The 20,411-nt window shown below is 47.5% G+C and overlaps 1 non-coding gene across 1 annotated transcript; it reads right to left on the reverse strand.

Moving 5' to 3' along the window:
- Positions 1 to 4,714: 4,714 nt before the first annotated feature.
- On the reverse strand, positions 4,715 to 4,858 carry LOC114507167. The gene has a single exon (XR_003685437.1). It is a non-coding gene; the product is annotated as a small nucleolar RNA SNORA1 (small nucleolar RNA).
- Positions 4,859 to 20,411: the final 15,553 nt, after the last annotated feature.

The raw sequence follows: 20,411 nt of genomic DNA on the forward strand, positions 1-20,411 counted from the left end.
CCAGGCTCTAAGACTGCAAGAGTGCCCAGAGGGGCCTTGTTCTTGCCTCCACGGAGCTTGCAGTCTACTGCATGGGAGAAACAGACATTAAATGAGTCACACAGTTTTATAATTGTGGTACGTGCCGCAAAGACATTCACACAAAGTGCCAGACTGTGTGTAATAAATAGAGAGATCTCATGGGGCCTAGGAATCACTGAAGGCTTTCTTAAAGAAATGTCACTGGCCCTGGCTGGCGTAGCTCAGTGGATTGAGCACGGGCTGCAAACCAAAGCATCGCAGGTTCGATTCCCAGTCAGGGCACATGCGTGGGTTGCAGGCCATGACCCCCAGCAACCTCACATTGATGTTTGTCTCTCTCCCTCTCTCTCTCTCTCTCTCTCTCTCCCCCTCCCTCCCTTCCCTCTCTAAAAATAAATAAATAAAATCTTAAAAAAAAAAAAGGAATGTTGCAGAAGCCGAGCTCCGAAGCTGCGGTGAGAGCGGACCAGGTGAGGAAAGACCGTGGCTCAGAGGATGGAGGAGTTAACCAGGGCCTGTTTGATTGGTGCTAAGATAGGGAGGTGAGAGGGGATAGGCAAAAGGTGATTTATGGAGCCTTGTAATTAAATAATTTAGCCTTTATCTTAAAAACAAAGACCAACCATCCAACAGTTTTTAAACAGGTGGTTAACAAGATCATACTTCCACCCAGAAAAGGTCAGTTTGGCTACAGGGAGATGACAGCTTGGAGAATGGGCAGGAGCCGGTGAGGCAATCTTCTAGATGCAAGTTAAGGATGGCTTGGTCTTGGGGCACCATAGAGATGGGAGAAGTGGAAAGACTTGAGAAATGTGAGGAGGGAGACTCTGTGGGGCCTGGTGATTGGATGTTGCTGGTGAGGGAGGGGTGTAAATAGGAAATCTCAGAAGCTGCTTTTAGAAGAAGGTAGAGGAACAGTGATTGAGAAGTGCCATTGGGGGGTAGAGTGGTGTGTGTTCAGGCTGCAGCACTGACTACAGGGAGTCCAGGGGTGGCTGCGGCCGTGACCGTGGTGCTGGAGCAGCCTGGAGACCAATGGCTTGAGGGTTGGAGATACGGCTCTGCAGGCCTTGCCCCTTGTCCTACCTTGTGATGTGAGGATCTGTTATCTGAGTGTTGAGAAGATTTTGAGGGGGAGGCATCGGACCTGAGTCTTAAAGGATGAGTAGGGTTAACTCAGAGTGGGTGTGAAGACGGAAAGTTTTTCCAGTCAGAGGGGACAGAATGTGAGAAGTAACATGGCTCAAGCAATTCAGAATTGCTGGAGCTGGGGACAGGCAGGGAAGGGCAAGGGATGAACCTGAAGAGGAGGCAGGGCCAGAGGAGGGAACACAGGAGGAAGCTACTAAAAGGTTTATTCAAGCAAGGGAGGGACATGGCCATTTCCGGATTTTGTGGAGGTCCCTTGGACAGCTGTGTGAGTTTAAGGGGGCCAAGAAGAAAATCCAAGAGAACACTGCAGAGGTTGTGGGGTATACGAGGGAACTGCATAAAGGCCTATATCGGGGCTGCAGGGCAGTGATGGAGCAAGGGGAGGGGACACCGGAGAGATATTTGGGAGGTGAAGGAGCCAGTGAAATGAGGAGACATCCAGGCTTCTAGATTAGCTAATCGGCGTAGCTGAAGCCACCAGCTGAAATAGAGCACACAGCAGTAGAAGCAGTTTGAAAAGGAAAGATGACAGGTGCGCTTCAAAGCTTGTTTAATTCAAGGGCCACCAGGGTGGAGGTTTCTAGCAGGCAGCTGAAGGAAAAAGTGCACCTGAAGTTCAAGTGAGGTCCGCATTGGATGGGTGGCTGTGGATGTCACAGACGTAGGTCGTGGTCAGAGCCATGAGGGTTTACTCCTAGAAAACTGAGGCCACTCCCAGAGCGTGTGTTCAGGGAGAATAGTGGACCCAGGACAGAGTCCTGCGTGGGTCACTTGCACAGTGTCTCTCAGCACCGAGCCCACCCTTCCAGGTGGGCTCTGCCCTTTGAGAATATGGCCAGGTTTGCAAAGTGCTTTCCTGTCTCTCCTTTACCACCTGGACTCCTGCCGGCATCTGCCAACTAGAGCCACTTGAGAGAGACGGGATGGCATGAAGAGGGCAGAATGGACTTTCTTTCTGCTTCTGATTGTTCAGATTGTCACTCAAGCCACAGAAGATGCCACAGCGCCAGTGCTGACCTTCTGCATTCTCTGGCAGCACCGGCCTAGGTACCTCTCTCAGAGCTACCAGCATCAGCCAGCTGAGCACCCTGGGTGAGGGGTGGGGGTCCCAGCAGCAGCTGTGCAGGGGGCAGGGGCTCTCCGAGAACCTATCATTCCCTAGATCTCACTCTTCCTCTGTTCCCTAGCCCTGGGGTGGGGATACCTTCCTGTAGTTATTGACCTGAACTACCTCAACCTTGCCTTTCATATTTTTTCAGTTTTCCAATGTTGGTATAACCACCTCTTTGCATCAAACATCCTTTCTTTGAAAGGTGGTTTCTGCCCTGGCCGGGTAGTTCAGTTCGGTAAAGCATTGCCTCCAAACACCAAGGTTGTGGGTTCAATCCCTGGCCAGGGCACATAGAAGAGGCAACCAATGAATGAACAAATCAATAAGCAGAACAACAAACAGATCTCTCCCTCTCTCTCTCTCTCAAGTCAATAATGTAAAAAAGAGAGCAAACAAAAAAGGCGGTTTCTGTCTTTCTGGTTGGATCTTGACTGAAGCAGACCCCAGGGCCAACAGAGGGAGGCAGGGAAGGAGGGGCACTGAGAGAGCTGGGAGTGAAAGCGAGGACAGGACAGCGCCTCAGGGACCAGTGGAGCAGACAGCAGAGAAGGAGGAGACGATAGACCTCGGAAAACTGAGCAGGTGGTGTTACCCAGCAGTGCCGCTTCTGAGTGAGGGTCCAAAAGAGCTGAAAGCAGGGTCGCAAAGAGCACCACTGTTCACAAGAGCCAAAGGTGGAGGCAACCCAGATGGCCATCGACAGACAAACGGATAAACAAAAATGTGGTATAGACACACAAAAACATATTATTCGGCCTTAAAAAAAGGAAATTCTGACTCGGGCCACAACATGGACGAACCTTGAAGACATTGCACTAGGTGAAACACGCCAGTCACACTAAGGTGGCTACTGTATCACTTCCCTTGCAGAAGGTTTCCGGAGTGGTCAGACGCCTAGAGACAGAAAGTGGAATGCTGGTCGCGGTGCTGAGGGGCGTGGGGAGCCGTTCCGTGGGCACCAAGGCTCCGTTCTGTAAGGTGGTTGCACAGCAACGTGAATATGCTTAACACTATTGAACTACAAACACTGCCTTTTATGTGGTGCCTATTTTACCACAATTAAAAAATACAAACAGAGCAGAGAGGTCCAGGAAGATAAGAATTGTGCATGTCCTTTAGCAGGGCTTTTAAGGTCTTAGGAGCGTAGTTTCACTAGCTAGTGGGGAGGCAGACTGCAGCGGGCTGAGGGGCAAGTGTGAGGTGAGGAAGCAGAGACTGAGTCTGTTCTGAGAAGCCTGGCTAAGCAGAGAATAAGTCGGGCAAGGGCTCAGGGGCAGGGAGGTCCGGGAGGAGGGCCTGGAGCACATTCAGAGGCTGAAAGAGGAGCCTGGGGAGGAGGGGAGAGGGCCTATTTGCCATGAAGGAGCAGAGCCCTGAGCAGGCAGAGGAAGGCGGGGCCTGGCCTTGGGCGGAAGGGACACTGGTTTTCCACTATGGGAGGGTGTCGGTACTGTTACATATCAGGGGGTGATGGGGAGAGTGTGCAGGATGATCTCAAGGTTTCCTCCGTGATATAGGAGGCAAAAGAGAGGGACCCCAGAGGAAAGGACTGAGGGAGGTGCCGAGGGCCTCGGCGAGGTCGGAGACCATGGATTTGTAAGTGTTCCCTACAAGGCTGACAACATTTTCTCTGGCAACTAAGTGAGCGTGAGGACGGATGATAACACTGAGCCAGGCCTGGGGTGTTGTTGGAGAGATGCTACAGAGTGTGGGGCGCGAGGGGACCAAAGGTGCCGGTAAGAGCAGGACTCGGATGGTCAGCCGAGGAGTCAAGGGTCATTGGGGGAGGTGGGGAAACCTGGAAGAACTAATAAAAATATTGGAAGAAAGTAGAAAGATGGAGTGACTGATATTTCCAAAACATCAAAGGTGAATGACGTAAGGGGAATGAGAGACCTGGAGATCCAGGCGGCTGGGCGGTGTGGACAGGAAGGCGGGCGCCAGGTGAAGGAGTTTCCCTCGATGGCAGGACAGTGTGACCCAGGAGGAGAAGCGCGCTGCAGGTGACGCTGGAGGTGACAGGCTCTGTGGAGGGGCTGCGTTCTCGTGCACTGGGATGGAAGAGACTGTGAGCCAGGTCAGTACACAATGTCCCCAGTCGATGTCCCACCATAGTTCGCATTTGTGGGACCCGAATCAAACTCAGCACGTTTCCCCTTTGTGGGCCACTCCTCCCAAATGTGCCATTTCTGGATACACCTCGTCTCTGGATCCAGGACGTCATGAAGAGGACACGGCACTGGGAGTCAGGACACCCAGACTCAAATTCTGCTTGACCACTCTCTCAATCTTTCTTTTCCTCCTCCTAGAAGTTAAATAATAACAAGTACACTGTTATTTTAGCAGGTGATGTGAGTATATTATTCCTTAATTATTTTGAAGATTGAAAAGTCTTATTATATCCAGTTTTTGCTTACTGAGCCTAGCAAAAAATGTTACAAGTCTCACTGTCACCATTGTAATAAAATGACCTCAACAGAAGCATAACCTGTGTCTCAGTGCAGCCACATGAACCATTTCAGGACACCACGTACAAAAACAGTGCCCACTTTCATCAGTATCTCTTATAAAACTTAGCTCTGCTGGGTTATTCTGAAGACCAGAGTGAACATGTGTACGCTCCCAAGTACACAAGCAGGAATATAGCAACTGCTCAGTAGATATCGATGGAATCCGAATGTGGTTTTTCCTTTCATTCTCTATTCTGAATTTATCACCAAGTCCTAATTTTTGTTCTGTACATTGCCGAATAATTCTCACTGTTTACTAATCAGCACCTTTGTGGGATGACTCATCAATTCCGAGGACTGAGGACCGGCACCCCTGGGATCTTGGCTCAAACCTTTCTCTCAGCTTTGCAAATCTAATCTCCGCCCTCATTTCCTGGGACCTTGAAAATGTTCCTTGCTCATCTGGTTTCATTTTCTCCCGTGATTCACAGGAATACAAAAAAGTTGGCTCTTGTGTAAAGTGCTTGGTAGGCACTGCACTGTTATCTCGAATAGAACTCATTTGGACTTACAATTAAATCTCACCCTGCATAGATTAACCTCTGGACTGGGAGTATAGTTATAATATGTGATAAATGATTAACATAATTTCCTGGAAAAATGTACCTTAAAAATTTATAGGTTGAGGTTGAAGTTCTCTAGTCAACGAAAGTTGTTGACTAAACTTACCACTAGCAAATTAATGGAGTTCCTAAAAGAGTAATTGAGGGTTTTTTTTTTTTCAACTTAATTTGACTTTGGTGGCAACCCTTGGATGAAGGGCTGATTCCGGCTTCATCCCTGGAGTTCGCAGCAAAGACAGGAGGGGATCCCAGCATCTGAGCTGGCCCAGGGAAGGAAGAGCCGTTGGGGCCGGGTGGTAGAAAGGTCATGCGGATTCCTGAACCTGGGAGGTGGATTGTGTTTATCAAGGATTGAGGAACCACGCAGAAAAGCAGCCTTGGCACATGGAAAGCTGAAGGGTTCCATTCTGAGGTGCTGGCTCCAGGAAGACAGCCTGGTCATGGGGAGCCAGATCTGGACTGATGGGGCTCAATGGTCGAGACCAACCCAACGTCCAGTGAAAATAACATCTAAGCTGGGAAGGATGGTGGGATAGACAGCATGTGGGTGACATGACCTTTCAACCAATCAGAGGCAGAAGGTTCTGCCCCCTGCCCCTGCTGACTCAGGCTATTTTGTCAGGACAGTGTCCTGGGTGAGGAAGAAACACTCGGGCGTGGTGAGCCCCGGTGTCGGTTTCTTGAAGAAAAAATTTGGTTGAACAAGATATTTCGGTGATTTAGTTGTAGGACCAAATCTGCTCACTTGCAGTGGAGAAATTTCAGCCCTTACTCATCTGATTGCTCTCAGAAACATAGTGCTTATGTTCTAAGAAGGGAATTACAGTAAGTTAGTTGGCTCCTGAGAATGTGAGCCTGCCTGTGGTTATTGCCTATGCCTGGCTCTGACTTCTCTAAGGATAGTGAGTGAACCTGTTCAGCTGGATCGGGAGAGCAACGGGTGAGGAAAGGAAAGTCAGGCCGTGAAGTCAAGTATCACCCATAAAGATAACATGATCCCTTGCCCTTTTTAAATTGGATTGTTTATCTTCCTGGTGTTGAGCTGTGTAAGTTCTTTGTACGTTTTGGAGATTAACCCCTTACGTACATTGTTATTTTGGCAGGTTATTTTGGCAGATGTATCACTGGCAAATAAGTTCTCCTATATAGTGGGTTCCCTTTTCATTGTGTTGATGGTTTCCTTTTCATGCAGACGCTTTTTACTTTGATGTAGTCCCATTTGTTTATTTTTTCCTTTATTGCCATTGCCCTAGGAGACATATTGGCAAAAATATTGCTTTGAAAGAAGTCTGAGATTGTACTGCCTATGCTTTCTTCTAAGACTGTTTTTTTTTTTTTGTTACGTGACTTACATTTAGGTCTTTTATCCATTTTTAGTTTATTCTTGTGTATGGTGTAAGTTGGTGGTGTAGTTTCATTTTTTTGCATGTCTCTGTCCAATTTTCCCAACACCATTTATTGACGAGACTGTCTTTACCCCATTTTATGTTTTTGCCTCCTTTGTCACGTATTACTTGATCATACAGGCATGGATTTACTTCCGGGCTCTCTGTTCTGTTCCAATGATCTACATGCCTGTTCTTATGCCAGCACCAGGCTGTTTTGATCACAGCAGCCTTGTAGTACAGTTTAATATCAGGTATTGTGATTCCTCCAACTCTCTTCTTCTTTCTCAAAATTGCTGAGGCTGTTTGGGGTCTTTTTTGTTTCCATGTAAATTTTTTGGAATATTTGTTCTAGATCTGTGAAATACATCAGTGGTATTTTAATAGGAATTGCATGGAGTCTATAGGTTGCTTTGGGTAGTATGGACATTTTAATGATGTTTATTCTTCCAATCCATGGACATGGTATATGCTTTCACTTATTTGTATCTTCCTGAATTTATTTTTTTCAATGCCCTACAGTTTTCCATCAATAAATCAACAAACAAAAAGTGCTGGTGAGGTTGTGGAGAAAAGGAAGCCTTAGTGTACTATGGGCGGGAATGCAGGCTAGTGCAGCCACTGTGGGAAACAGTATGAACGTTTCCTCAAAAAGTTAAAAATGGAACTGCCTTTTGACCCAATGATTCCACTTCTGGGAATATATCCTTAGAACCACAAAACACCAATTCAAAAGAATATATGCACTCCTATGTTCATAGCAGCATTATTTACAATAGCCAAGATCTGGAAACAGCCCAAGTGCCCATCAGTAGATGATTGGATAAAAAAGCTGTGGTCATTTATTTACTCAATGGAGAATGGAGTACTATGCGGCAATAAGAAGGAAGGAAATCATACATTTTGCAAAAGCATGGATGGACCTGGAGATTATTATGCTAAGTGAAATAAGCCAAATACCATATGATCTCACTTATATGTGGAATCTAATGAACAAAGTAAACAAAATAGAAACAGAGACATGGATACATGGCACAGACTGACAGCAGTCGGAGGGGTGGGGGGAGAAAGGGACTGGATGAAAGGAGGTGAAAGGATTAGTTGAAGAAGATACATATGTAACCCATGGACACGGACAACACTATGGTGGCGGCCAGAGGGAAGGGAGAGCAGGGCCTGGGAGGAGGGGACAGATGGAGGTGAAATTTGGACATCTGCAATAGTTCTAAAAGTAAAAATTAAAAAAAGAAAGAGAAGAAAAAAAAGATGACATGATCCCAGGCCCATCTATCTTTGTCCTCTATCTGCTCCTTACTTGTTCAGACTAATCCCTTGGCTTTCAACTCATTTCAGGGACTTTTCCTTCCTTTCCTTTAGGACTTCTCCCTGAAGGAAGGCCGCTCCTTTATGTAACAGCCTCCTTTTTCCTCCTGCCCTTGCTCCATTCTCCCCTGTGCTTACTGAGAGTCCGGTTCCTGAGGGATACCCGGCTAAATGTGTCTGTCTGCACATGACGTCCAAAGACAGTTCCTGACTCCAAGGACTTTGCAATCCAGTAAAGGAAATAAGATTGTACATATTTTATTGCAACACAAACATGGAAGAAACTGGAAAGTGCAACAGGATAGAGTCAAACAATACTGAGGAAGTTCAAAAGGAGGCTGATTGCTTCTGGGTAGGCAAGTGGGGAAGGCTTCCTGGAGGAGGAGACATTTTCATCGAGCCTTGAATAATGAAGACTATTTAAACACACAGAAACGGAGCATTATATCAGTATTACATCAAATGTACCCAGTTAGCCACATACATGTCTTATTGTAGCATGCATAAGGTGGGTCTGTAAAGGGAAGCTGGTGGAAAATAAGCATTTTTAAGCTCAGTCAGCTGCTGTTGTTCCAGCCCCCACCTTAGGAGTCAGAGATCCTCCCAGTGACAGCTGTCAGTTTGGATAACACGGATGGCAAGGTGGGAGAAAGAATGCAAATATCTTTCTGACATCCTTGCTTTTATTTAATACACCTTCCAATGCGGAAATTTTAGATTTCATATTTAGGGATGATGCACTGGTGGGTTTGCTGGTGTCCCTGTGTTGCTGCATGGGCGGAAGCTGGGTTTACTGCTTCCTGGTTCACACACAGGGAAACGAGTGGTGAGTCAGCGGGACAGCGGATGTCATCAGTCTGTGACAACGTTTACACTGGTCTGTGGTAGAATGAGAAAAATGAGATGGCTGCAATAATTTTCTACTTTTCTACTAAACTAAATGTATTAAACAGAGAGATTTTCTTTTATCTACAGATTAAATCTCTGGCTTTCAAATGGCTTGTTAAAATGGCATAATGGTAATGGTTGGGAGGAGGGTGGTATTACACAAAAAAACGTTTTTCCTTTTCAAAAAGAAAGACTTCTAACCCTTTGAAGATCCCGCAGAAGAACACTGGAGATGAGGAAAGTTCACTGGCCTACGAAAACTTACAAGTAAATGCTCAAACTAGTATACTTTGTGGTTTAAGGAGCAGAGGGTACTTTTTGGATACAGAGTAAAATAATGCCAGAAATGAAGGGAACACAGAGATGACCTGGTTTGTGCAATTCTTCATTTTACAGATGAGGAATTGGAGGCCCAGGTATCTCAGGTGCTTGCTCAAAACCACCTGTCCTTTTATTTTTATATTTCCAAGTGATCTTATTTATAATATTTCTGATTTTTGAGTAAGCATACATGATCCCAAAACAAAATTCAGTGAGCCCTTATGAGACAGGGTATTCATCATAACCTCAGATTTATGCATGGCAAACTTTAAGAAAGTTTTACCTCAATGCCTCTGAGTCTGTGCTACTGCTTATAAGTTCTCATAAAATAATTGTGTTTCATTGTTTTGCACTCAAGAAGTGTGAGCAGTGAAACAGCACCAGAATGTTACTGGACCTCAGTTCAGCAACCTTGGTACTTGAGTTCAGCAAAGAAGGAATTCAGAGGCAAGGAACTCAATTTATAAGAGAAAGTTTAACTAGAAGGTCACAGAGGTAGAAAAGGTGAGCCAGCTGGGCTGCGTGGGCTCAGGGAACAAGTTACAAAAGCAAAAGAAGGGCCCTTGGAGCTTAGGAAAGAGAAGTGCAGAGAGGACAAGACTGGGGGAAGAAGAAGAAAGCCGCGGCGTGCTCTGGAGAGACACGTCTTGCCCCCTGGGGAAAGAAGGGGGTGGGGAAAGCAAGGGCTCGCTCAAGAGAGAGAAAGAGCATGCACTGAGCCCTTTGTCTTGAGGGTTTTTATCTGGAGGTCTCAGAGGAGGTTCTCAATGGAACATTCATTGGCCTTCCAGATGTGTCCCTTCAGGGTCTCCACTGACCAGGGCACAGGGTCATTGGTCATTGCATCTGGTCCGGATGTCTGCTATGCCTGGCGTTGCTCATCTGGTTTGGCTGCTTTTTGGGGCCTGGAGCTAAAACACAGCTGAGGACTAGATCTCATCTCTGGTTTGACCAGAACTCTGTGGCTGTCTGTGGTCAGCAGACCGGAGACTTTGCTCCTAAGATCATTTGATGTGGGTCAGAACCTCAGTGTCTTGAGGGCTTAATACTTAAGGCAGTGGACATGCAGGGGCTTATATGGGAGTCATATGAGGCTGTTCTCCAGCCCTGTTGTTCCTCCTGGCTACTAGGGGATGAAAGGTCATCCTGGGGGTGAGGTCCTTGTTTTCCCAGTGTTGCCCATTGCTAGGTACGCAGGGCTTTCCGCTCTGGTGGCATTCCATACCAGGCCTATTGTTCCTATTCTGCCCATGCCTGTCTCATGCCTACTACCGAAGGATCTCAAGACCTTGCAAGATCAGGCAAAGCACTGATGCGTCAAAATACCCTTCTTATGCTCTCACCTGTACAAAACAAAACACCCCTACTACTCATTAAGTACTGCATTCCAGTGCTTATAACCCAACGGCGATATGAGCTGTTCTGTGGGCTTCAAGGTGCATCGGTTCATTTGGTGTGAATTTACTCCTTGGCCACTCCATGTTACACGCGGTACCAACTAACAATGGGGGTTCAGCAAGACCAGCCTGGCCATCCAGGAGGTAAAGGTCTAATGGAGGAATCTGGAATTACAGTGGGATATTGATTGCTGTTGGAAGTGGGGGGTTGGGGGGAGGCTGCCATTCTGTGTGTCTGCACTGAAGGATGTCTCCAAGGTATGGCTTGCAGAGATATCTGTGAGGATGTGCCAAGCAGGCGGGGAGGAGGGAAGCCTAGAGTAAGAGCTGTAATAAATGTGTGGTTACGGACCACCTGCCCTGCCTGAGGACAGAAGAAAGAAGGACCTGAGACTTTTCAGGGACATAGAGCCCAGAAATGGATGAACAATGGGGCAAAGGAGACAAAAAAAGGAGAGTGAGTCCAAGAGGCTCCTCCAAATTTCAGGATATTAAATGACTGAGAAATTGGTGATGGCATTAGACAAAGCTACACTGAGGGGAAGAAACTGTTGGGGTCCCAGTATTTCTTGCTTCTTCTCCTTATTGACAGGAATCTGCCTGTACTTTCAGGGTTCTGTATTTCAGTGAGCTCATCTGAAAGCCAGCTAGTGCTGTTCATGGTGGCTTCTTATTTTGTTACTAATAGGTGATTGTATCACGGAGAAGCAAACATATAATGTGTATGTAAATTCGGGATTATCCTTTTAGGTCGCTGCAAGAATAGACCGGTTCTGTGTTTGTTTGGGCTGGTGGGAGAGCTGTGCCACCTGGGCAGAGGCCCCTGCCTCTGCAGCACTCCTCCTATCTTTTTCCAGAATGAGGGTGGTTCACATCTCTGGTTCTGTTCTTGGACCTTAAGAGCTAGGGATTTGGGTGTGCACTGATTCATCGAGCCAGAAAGGGCATGAATTGAAACAGGGCTGTGAAAACAACTCTGTGCTCTGGCCTTTGACTCAGGAAGTACTGGGCCTGTTCCCAGATGTCAGGCCTGGAATATTTTCCTTGTGCTGCAAAGTACAGCAAAGTGGAGCTGCAAGCCTCTCTCATGGCTTTAATGTATTTGACCCTGGTAACTGGGCTACCAATTTGAATGCAGCCTTCTCACCACGGGTGATTCTGAGTTTACTAGGTAATTCTGCAACCCTTTGATGTGTCTTAAATGTTCTAATAGAGTTGGAGAAAGGACAAAAACACATAGTTGCATTTATAACATTGCAGGATCTATTGTTCCTGATTTTTGAGGTCATTGAATTTAGTAAACTAGGCTCCCCCCACAAAAAAAAACAAAACACATTAGTCCCGCTGACAGGGGCCTGCTTTCATTTTCACCAGCGTCCAGCCTGCTGTGATGCGGGGTGAACAGTGTTTTCAGTGTAAGTAAAACTAATGGGCTCGTCTCTTCCAAGTGGGGATACTGTGGAGGCATCTCTGAACAATTAGCCTTATGGTTCTTTGCCGATGTTCATGTTGCAACCTGAACCTTAGGGGTGTGAGTAAAGACTTAATGATTTTTGACTTGGGCGGCTCTTCATTCCCCAGCAAGGGCGCTTTGTGCCTGCTGCCAAGGGGGGATGACATGCTGATGACCCAGAGGAGAAGCAGCAAATACCTAGCAGCACAATCATACAGTTGGGATAGCCATGGGATGGATGGATGGATGGATTTTTAGAGAGAGGGGAAAGAAAGGGGAAGGGGAGGGACAGAAACATCAGTGTGAGAGAGAAATATTGATCAGTTTGCCTTATGCACACACCCGGACTGACCAGGGACAGAGCCCGAAACCCAGGCCCAGGCCCAGGTCCAGGACATCGGGATACGGCAGGACACTGTGACACCACTTATAGGACAAAACACAAGGCAAACCACATCTACTACAGTGAATAAATCTCAGCAAACGACACAGCTTATGGTGCAGCTGCTAAGGTGGCTCCCTGGTGTATGTGTTGTAAAGGAGTTTCCTTCTCCTACCCACTCGATTTTTCTGTCATTTTCAGTTATTCTTCCACTCATTCAGCTAGCAAACCTGTACTGCATGCCAGCTATAGCCAAGGACGGCTCTCAACACTAGACACCGAAAAACAATCACAATAGACTCACTTCAAACAACCTTGCCAACTATAGCCAGGGCAGCTCTGCGGTCCCACGTGACAGGGCTCCCAAGGGTGAGCCAAGAGAGTTGTCTGTGCACAGAGGAAAGGCTGCCAGCTCCCCCCCACCCTGGGAGAGGGGGGTGAGAAGAGGCTTTTAAAATCCTCAGCACAACCCTGCAACTTAATTATTGTCCCATTCTATAGAGGAGTAAAGTGAGGTTCAGAGAGACTAAGTCATTTGCCCGAATGTCTCAGGAAGTGGGAGAAAGGGGTCCGAGCACAGTCTGTCCCTGAAGTCTGTGTTCTTCCCTCTGTGCTGCCGTGCTCTGTGTCTCTAGTCCGTGGGCCTGTGAACACGCAAATGAGTGGAACATGTTGAAGTGTAAGCAAAATAAAAAGAAATTTAATTTTTGTTTTGAAGTAAGGACCCAGCTCTATAAATGCTATATCATTTGTCTTTGTCTTAATTACCTTATCTTACTTTCACCCATTCTCATAATTGCTAGTAATAATAATAGTAACAAGTTAACAATTATTGTTTCCTTTATGTCAGATGCTCTGTATTCGGTGCTTAATGTAGTTTCTCCCAATCGATCCTCGTAACAGCCTCATGGGTGGGCCGTGGGATCATCCTCACTTTGTAGATGGAGAAGTTGAGGCCTAGAGAGTTAAGGGATGTTAAGGGGCAAAGCTGGGATTTGATCCCAGATCTGATTCCAAAGACAAGTTTGTAACCATTTTGCTACAGAGCCAAAACCCAGACCACGAACGGCCTAAAAACTCTGTGTAGGCTGCTGGGTTTTTTTTAATCAGAAGAAAATTCTGGAATGCAATCGTCTTTCCGATCACCCAGGAACGACCACACATTCCCCTTTAGTTTCTGAGGAGGTGCTCCTAGCGGCGTTCCAGCAGTTCCATTCCACCCGGAAGCCTGCTGTGCGCTGTGTTCACGAGCCGTCCACACCGAGGTTCTGGAGCTCTGGTTTGCTCCGAGAGGCAGACAGACGCCAGGCTGGTGGGATGTTTGGCTTGGGACCAAAGCTACCAAGATGGATCCCTTCGCAGACTGGGTAGCCTTCCAGCCTACCAACCACTTTGGCTCTCCACTCTCCCTCCTTGACCACAGAAATCTGGAGGCCTCCCAAGGGCTGGAGTTGACAAAACAAACCAGTCAGGGTCCACTGGAGAGAGTTTGTAAGGACGGAAGGAAGGACAAGCTGTACTTCCTTAGACAGTGCAGCCCTGGCTGCCTGGTGGCTGGGACTCTCTTTGCCTGACTCAGGATCAGAAAGAAGGGGAAGGGAGAGGCAGGCAACAGAGGTCCCTGAGGTCCCTGGGGCTCCCGGGATCTGGGGATGGCCAGGCCGAGAGGAGGAAGGAGAACCAGCCCACAGCCAAAGCTCCGATGGGGAGCAAGGCTGAGAAACACCCGAGAACCCACTCACCTTCAGCATAAGGTAGATCAAGTTCAGGGCAGAGGAAAAGGTGACTTGGGGAATGTTAATTGCTGACACCTTGGCTTGTTTGCCAGCTGCCTGTTTGAAGTTCAGAGAGCTCAGGAGGAATGTGGTGGAGGTGGTCTGGAGCCCAGCTGAACCAGGCTGGATTTTCAAAGGTCACCTGAGTTTCAGAGCTCAGGTATTATGAACACGTCTGACCTTCAGGGGCTGGGACCGGGACCTGATAAACCCCTGCTTCAGGGAGCACGGGCATGCACCCTGTAGCAGACTGTGAAACCCCTCGCAGTCTGGTCCTGCCTCTGGTCCCTGCTAATGGGGCCCCGGTGTGCATTCTCTTTGGGAGTAGGGAGGGTGAGAGAGGAGCAGCCTTGGAGACCCTGCCCACCCCCTGGCTGCTCCCATATCTGCAGATCAGCACCATGCCCGACCTCCACCGGGGCTGCGAGGAGTAGGTCAGAGGTTGTCTTGTGATCACTGCACCGTTGACTGGATGCCCCTATCACAGCTTGGCCTCCTGGTGCAAGGCCAGCCGAGTGCTCAGGAATGCGTGGGAAGATCTGGCGCACTGAGGCAGGGAGAAGGGGGAGCCGACAGGGGAGGCAACCTCAGGCTGGGCCCAGATCTGGCACGTTGCAGTCCCCGGGCACAGCACGGGACCCTCTCAGACACAGGTTGGGCGCTAAGAACTGTGATGGCTCTGGACAGTGGGGAGCTCTGCGCCCCGAGGGACGGTGACAATGTATATGGCTTCCAGGAGGAGCAAAGCCCCTGGTGGCAGGGCTGGTAGGGTGGGGGTCGCTATGGCCCTGAAAAAGGAGCACTGGGGCGTGGGAGCTGTGGTGGCACCTGCACTGGAGGCGGGGACACGGTGGGGATCTGCTCTGATGGCTGTGAGGGGGGTTGGGCCAGAGGAGGCTCTTCTTGCTGGCCCTTTGCAACTCACGGCTTCATTTTTTTTCTGGACACCATTTAGCAGCCTTAGGGTCTATTTTACACAGCAGGTGGGAGTTAAGCCAGATTAGAGATTATGAAGCCGTCCAGGAAATGGAATGGTTTATCCCTGAAAAGCAACATTGACTGGATCTATTAAGATTTTGAGAGCCCGCTGGTGTCCTGCGATTTCACTTAATGTAAATGAGGGGCCACCCTGGTCATGTACACACTGAGACTTAATAAATATTTGCTGAGTAAATCCACAAACACATCAAATCCATTCAATTCAACAAATATTTGCTAGCAGGCTAATCAGTGTCCTTATGGGGATGAGACAGTTCAGTGGCTTAGCTTTCTCACTGTGTGTAAACCAGCGCTTTACTGGGGCGTAAACGGCACAGTAAGCTGCACACCTCTGTGGTACAAACGGACAGGTTTGGACATAAGTATATGCCATGAGGTTACACATGTGTACACACCAGCTGGCGAGGACATGCGTGTCGCTCACCAAAGGCTGCTGGTGCCCATTTATGTGCAGTGTGGTAAAAAGGCTGATTAAGTCCCCTTTTTATAGCTGCTTGATTTTCTCTTGTCACTTGCAAAATTGAAAGGATGTAACTATGTGGTCAGTTTGAGCCAACAATGTATAAGAAGTGTGGTGAGGGGCTTCTGGTAAGGAAAGATTTTGCTTTCCTGATGAGAGAAAGATGTGGCTGGTGCTACCCTTTCCCATCCATGCAAACTTGGGTGTGGAAAGATGCCCGGACAGGTGGTAACAATCTCAGCCGAGCAGGATGAAGTGTTGGTATACTGACAATAGCGGAGGAAGTAAAGAGAGTACTGGAACAGAGGTCCTTGACGCCACCCCCAGCGGATGAAGCCATGCCAAGTAAACTCTGTCTCTGGACTGGATGCCTTGTTACTTGCCGCTAAAAGCATCCCTAATTGCTATGGGATACACAAATGACCAGATCTTCTCAGGCCTATCAGTAAAACTTACTAGAACTAATGGAAAAACAATTGGATTTATTTTAATAAAATGCTAATATGGGGATTCTGGTTTTACAAAAGTAACTCATACCCAAAATAAAGCTATAATACGAAAACATCCATCTAAAGACGTACACAGGCCAGCCTTCGTGAATCACTGAGAATGGAGGTGAGGAAAAAGAAACCAGTGTTTACTGAGTGTGTTACCAGTGGCCTGGCTCTATACCGGATGCCTTCACATTAAATCCTCGCAGACCTCACAAGAGGTATTATTTTTTCCATTTTATAGATGACATACCTGAGGCCTTACGGATGTTAAAATACCTTGCCCGAAGTCACACAGTGAACACTAGAGCCAAGTGTTAGGCATAGAAAATTATTTTAATGATGTCTAAATGAGTAGTCTTCAAATGAATAGTGTCTTCAGTATTATGAAATGAATTCATTTGCACTAAATTGAAGGGGATCTAAATTAAAGAAAAAGTTAAATTATGTCATATGTAAGGGCAATGGTTTTTGATTATTTTGAAGTACGGTATCTCAGTAAAAATATTAGATTACCTTATAAATCTTGCCTTAATAAATACATAAGATTTGTTTCTAATTAGCACACCAGTCTTCTTTTTGTGTGTGTGAAAAGGATATTCCTAAATACTAGAAGCTGCTTTAAAAGTCTTTGATCTTTTAAGATATTTGAACATTTCCCCCATTAATTTGCACATGTATTAATTGCTGCTATTTGTCAGAAAAGCCAAACTTCAAATTAACCCTGTCTGCATAAATTCCAAATTATGAGAATCAATAAAGTTTTATTACTGTCGATGGAAGAAACGTTCAAACCTGCAGGGTGTCAAACTCATTCTTACCAGGGGCCACATCAGCCCCGAGGTTGCCTTCAAAGGGCCAAATGTAATTTCAAGTCCTTAACAGTTAAGGAGTAGTTACATCTATACAGCCCTCAAATTATTTCGGCTGAAAAATTCCCTACAGAATGTTTGTAAGTTTATTTGAGCCAAACTGATGACACAAGGCCGGGAGCAAGATCTCAGACGCAGCCTGAGAGACTGGGACGCCCACCACGTGCAAAGTGCTGGGCCGATGCCCCGCCTTGGAGGCAGGCCCCACCGAGACACGGGCTGTGTTGTGTTTTGTGGGCTCACAGCCGAGGGCCGGAGAGATAGCCTGCTACGCAGTAATCATCTGAATACAAAGTGGCTGCTGATCAGGGCCATCGAAGGAGGGCCAAGTGCACTGGGAGACACTGATAAGGCCTCTAGGTCTAGGGGGACCTTTCCATGTGGGGTCGAACAAGGCCTGGAAGACGTGATTACAAGGAGGGTCGCGTACTCCCAGGCCTGGAAAACAGACGCGGAGTGTGGCTGTTTTTGGAGAAGGGACGGGAGCTGATGGGGACGAGACAATGCGTTTGTGAGTTGGGAGTGAGGTGGCTGAAGGGAGGAGGAGGCCACGAGGAGAGGACAGGCAGCAGGGTGGCCAGGTGAGGGCACGGGCCAGCCAGGATGGGGGGCCACTGGGAGCCCCAGAGCTCAACACGGACCGAGGCCCCCATGCGTGGGTGCCCACCCTGCACCAGCACGACCCCGAGAGTGAGTGCCTCCAACCCAGAGCATGCTCCCTCCGTGAGCTGCGCGGAGCCGCTAAAGCGGTACAGTGGTCTCGGCACTCCTGAAAGAAGACCCCAGAAGTAATGCGTTGGTGGCTCGGGGAAAGGGGCCAGCTTGCGGATTTCTGTAGGGATGCCTGAGGGCCAGTCCTGGAGCAGAGGTAGGGAGGGGAAGACAGAGGAGGGAAAATACAAAACCGGCAGCAAAGAGGAACAGTGAAGAGCAAGCAGCCTCCAAGCCACGCGATGGAGGTGCTAATGTGTTTGTTATTGCGAGGGCTCATTTTATGCGTCAGCTTGGCTGGGCCCTGGTGCCCAGCAGTTTGATCAAACACTATCCTGGATGTTTATTATTTATTTGTTTGTTTGTTTGTTTGTTTGTATAAGATTAAACTTCGAATGGGTGCACTTGGAGTAAGGCTAATTGCCCTCCAAAATGTTGGTGGGCCTCACCCAATCAGTTGAAGGCCATAATACACAGGTGGCAAATACAAGACACACCGGCTGAATCTGGCCCTCTGCCTTGTTTTATCCAGCCCAGCACCTTGTTTCTTCCCAGCAGCAGCGCCGAGCAATCTCGCCTAACTGTTAAGGAGCAGTTACATTTACACAGTCCTAAAATTACATTTGGCCCTTTGAAGGCAACCTCGAGGCTGGTGTGGCCCCCGGTGCAAATGAGTTTGACACCCCTGCATCACAGAACAAGGACGGACTTCCCCTGAGCCAGCAGGAATTCTGCTGGGAGACTGCCTTTGGGTTCCAACTCTCCCCTTGACCTCCAGTCTACCAGCGAGCTCATCAGATTTTGAACTCACCAGCCTCCTCCATTGTGAGCCAGTTCCTTAAAATAAATAAATCTCTAACTCTCTCTCTCTCTCTACACACACACACACACACACACACACACACGGCTCTGCTTCTCTGAGACTAATGCACATAGAATCACTAAAGAAGTAGGAGCCATTGTTTTAGGCTGAGGGCCGACTTCTGCCACGTGATGTCCACGTATTCTTAATTAAGTCTCTCTGAGTCTCCGTTTTGTCTCTTGTGAAATGACACAGAGCGACCTTGCTCTGCCTGCTGTGAAAACTACGGCACTCAGGGCCAGGGGAGGGCGGAGCTAGGGGCCTGGTTGCTCAGCGTGTCCTGAGACCCTCGCTCCCAGGGCCCACCCACGTGGCACGCCCCCAACAGCGTCTCCTGAAACGGTGTCCCAGGTCCCTCCCGTCTTCCGTTAGCCCTGGCCCTGACCGCACAGAGTGAACGTGTGGGCGCTGGACACAGGAACTCGAGATCTTCCCGGAGGCAGGAAGCCGGTAGTTTTTATCTGCACTTTTATCTTTATATCCCCGACGCCCTAGCCCTGGGCAAAGAGCCTGGCACTGAGCAGATGCAATAAATGTCTATTGAATGAGTGAATATTTATTTAATGACCCGGTCAGGGCAAGCAAGGCAAATGCCGTCAGCAAATAAACAGTGGGGCTCTAAGTAATCAGTCTCCAAACAGAAACTCAGCAAGGTATAAAAGAGCGTTTGTTACGTTAATGAGTTCAGAGAAGACCTTCCCCAGAAATGAATTCACTATTTAACACCTATTTGCAACGTGCAGCAGAATGGGATACATGCGACCCAATCAAAATGTGTACGGCTTGTAGTCAAAATCAGGGTCCGGTGCCCTTGACCCTAGAACAAATGCCTGATTCAAACTGTGAAACTCCAAGGAACAAAACATTCTGTAAAATTTATAACATTTAGAATACTCTCCTCCTACATCCCTTCCTGAAGGGAATTTTTTTTTAAAGAAATACAAATAGTTACTTTAAAAAAAGATATAAAAGTCACTCTATTGCTAGATTTGGGGTTGCTATGCTACTTAATTATATTAAATGTCATTTCTCCTCATCCAAGAAAAATCTTTTCATCATCTATTTTTTTTGAATAATGTATCTATAGCCTAAAAAGCGTTCATTCGGGGAAATAAATTATTCACACAAAATTTGTAATAAGGAATTCAGTTTTACTTTTATTCTTACAGAGGTTTAAATTTCAGAAACAAATGGAAAGCTGGAATTCTCTGTTCTCTCGGAACCAAAATCAAAGAGAGAACGCCAGCTACCCTCTTTCCTCTGTGCCGTCGCCCCCCACCCCCACCCCCACCCTCACCCCAGACCCCTCAAACGAAGGAGCCACACAGTTAGTAGCTTCCTGACAGGTCCGTGGCTTTTAAAAGGAAGGCAGCACTCTGGGGGCGCTGACTCCCACTCAAACAGGAGCGCATTCACGAGAGAAAGGGAGGCTGACAACACTCCTGTTTCAGAATTAAATGTATTCGTTGTCTAGTAGAGACACGGAGTGAGCACTTGATTTCAGAAGCGAGAGTGGAGAGGTGAAAGTGGCCCAAGAGACCAGAGGTGGCGAGGACTCGGCCTCTCTGCCTCACCCCCCACCCCACCCCCCTCGTCCCCTCCTCAGCCCCATTGCTATACAACAAAACAAAACAAAACAAGCAAACAAAGCATTCTTGAATCTATTTTTAAAATATATTCTGTGGGGGGATGTGCACAGCAATTAAAAACACTTCTTTGATTTTTTTTTTATGCT

This window comes from Phyllostomus discolor, chromosome 9 (assembly GCF_004126475.2).
Source record: "Phyllostomus discolor isolate MPI-MPIP mPhyDis1 chromosome 9, mPhyDis1.pri.v3, whole genome shotgun sequence".
Taxonomy (NCBI): domain Eukaryota; kingdom Metazoa; phylum Chordata; class Mammalia; order Chiroptera; family Phyllostomidae; genus Phyllostomus; species Phyllostomus discolor.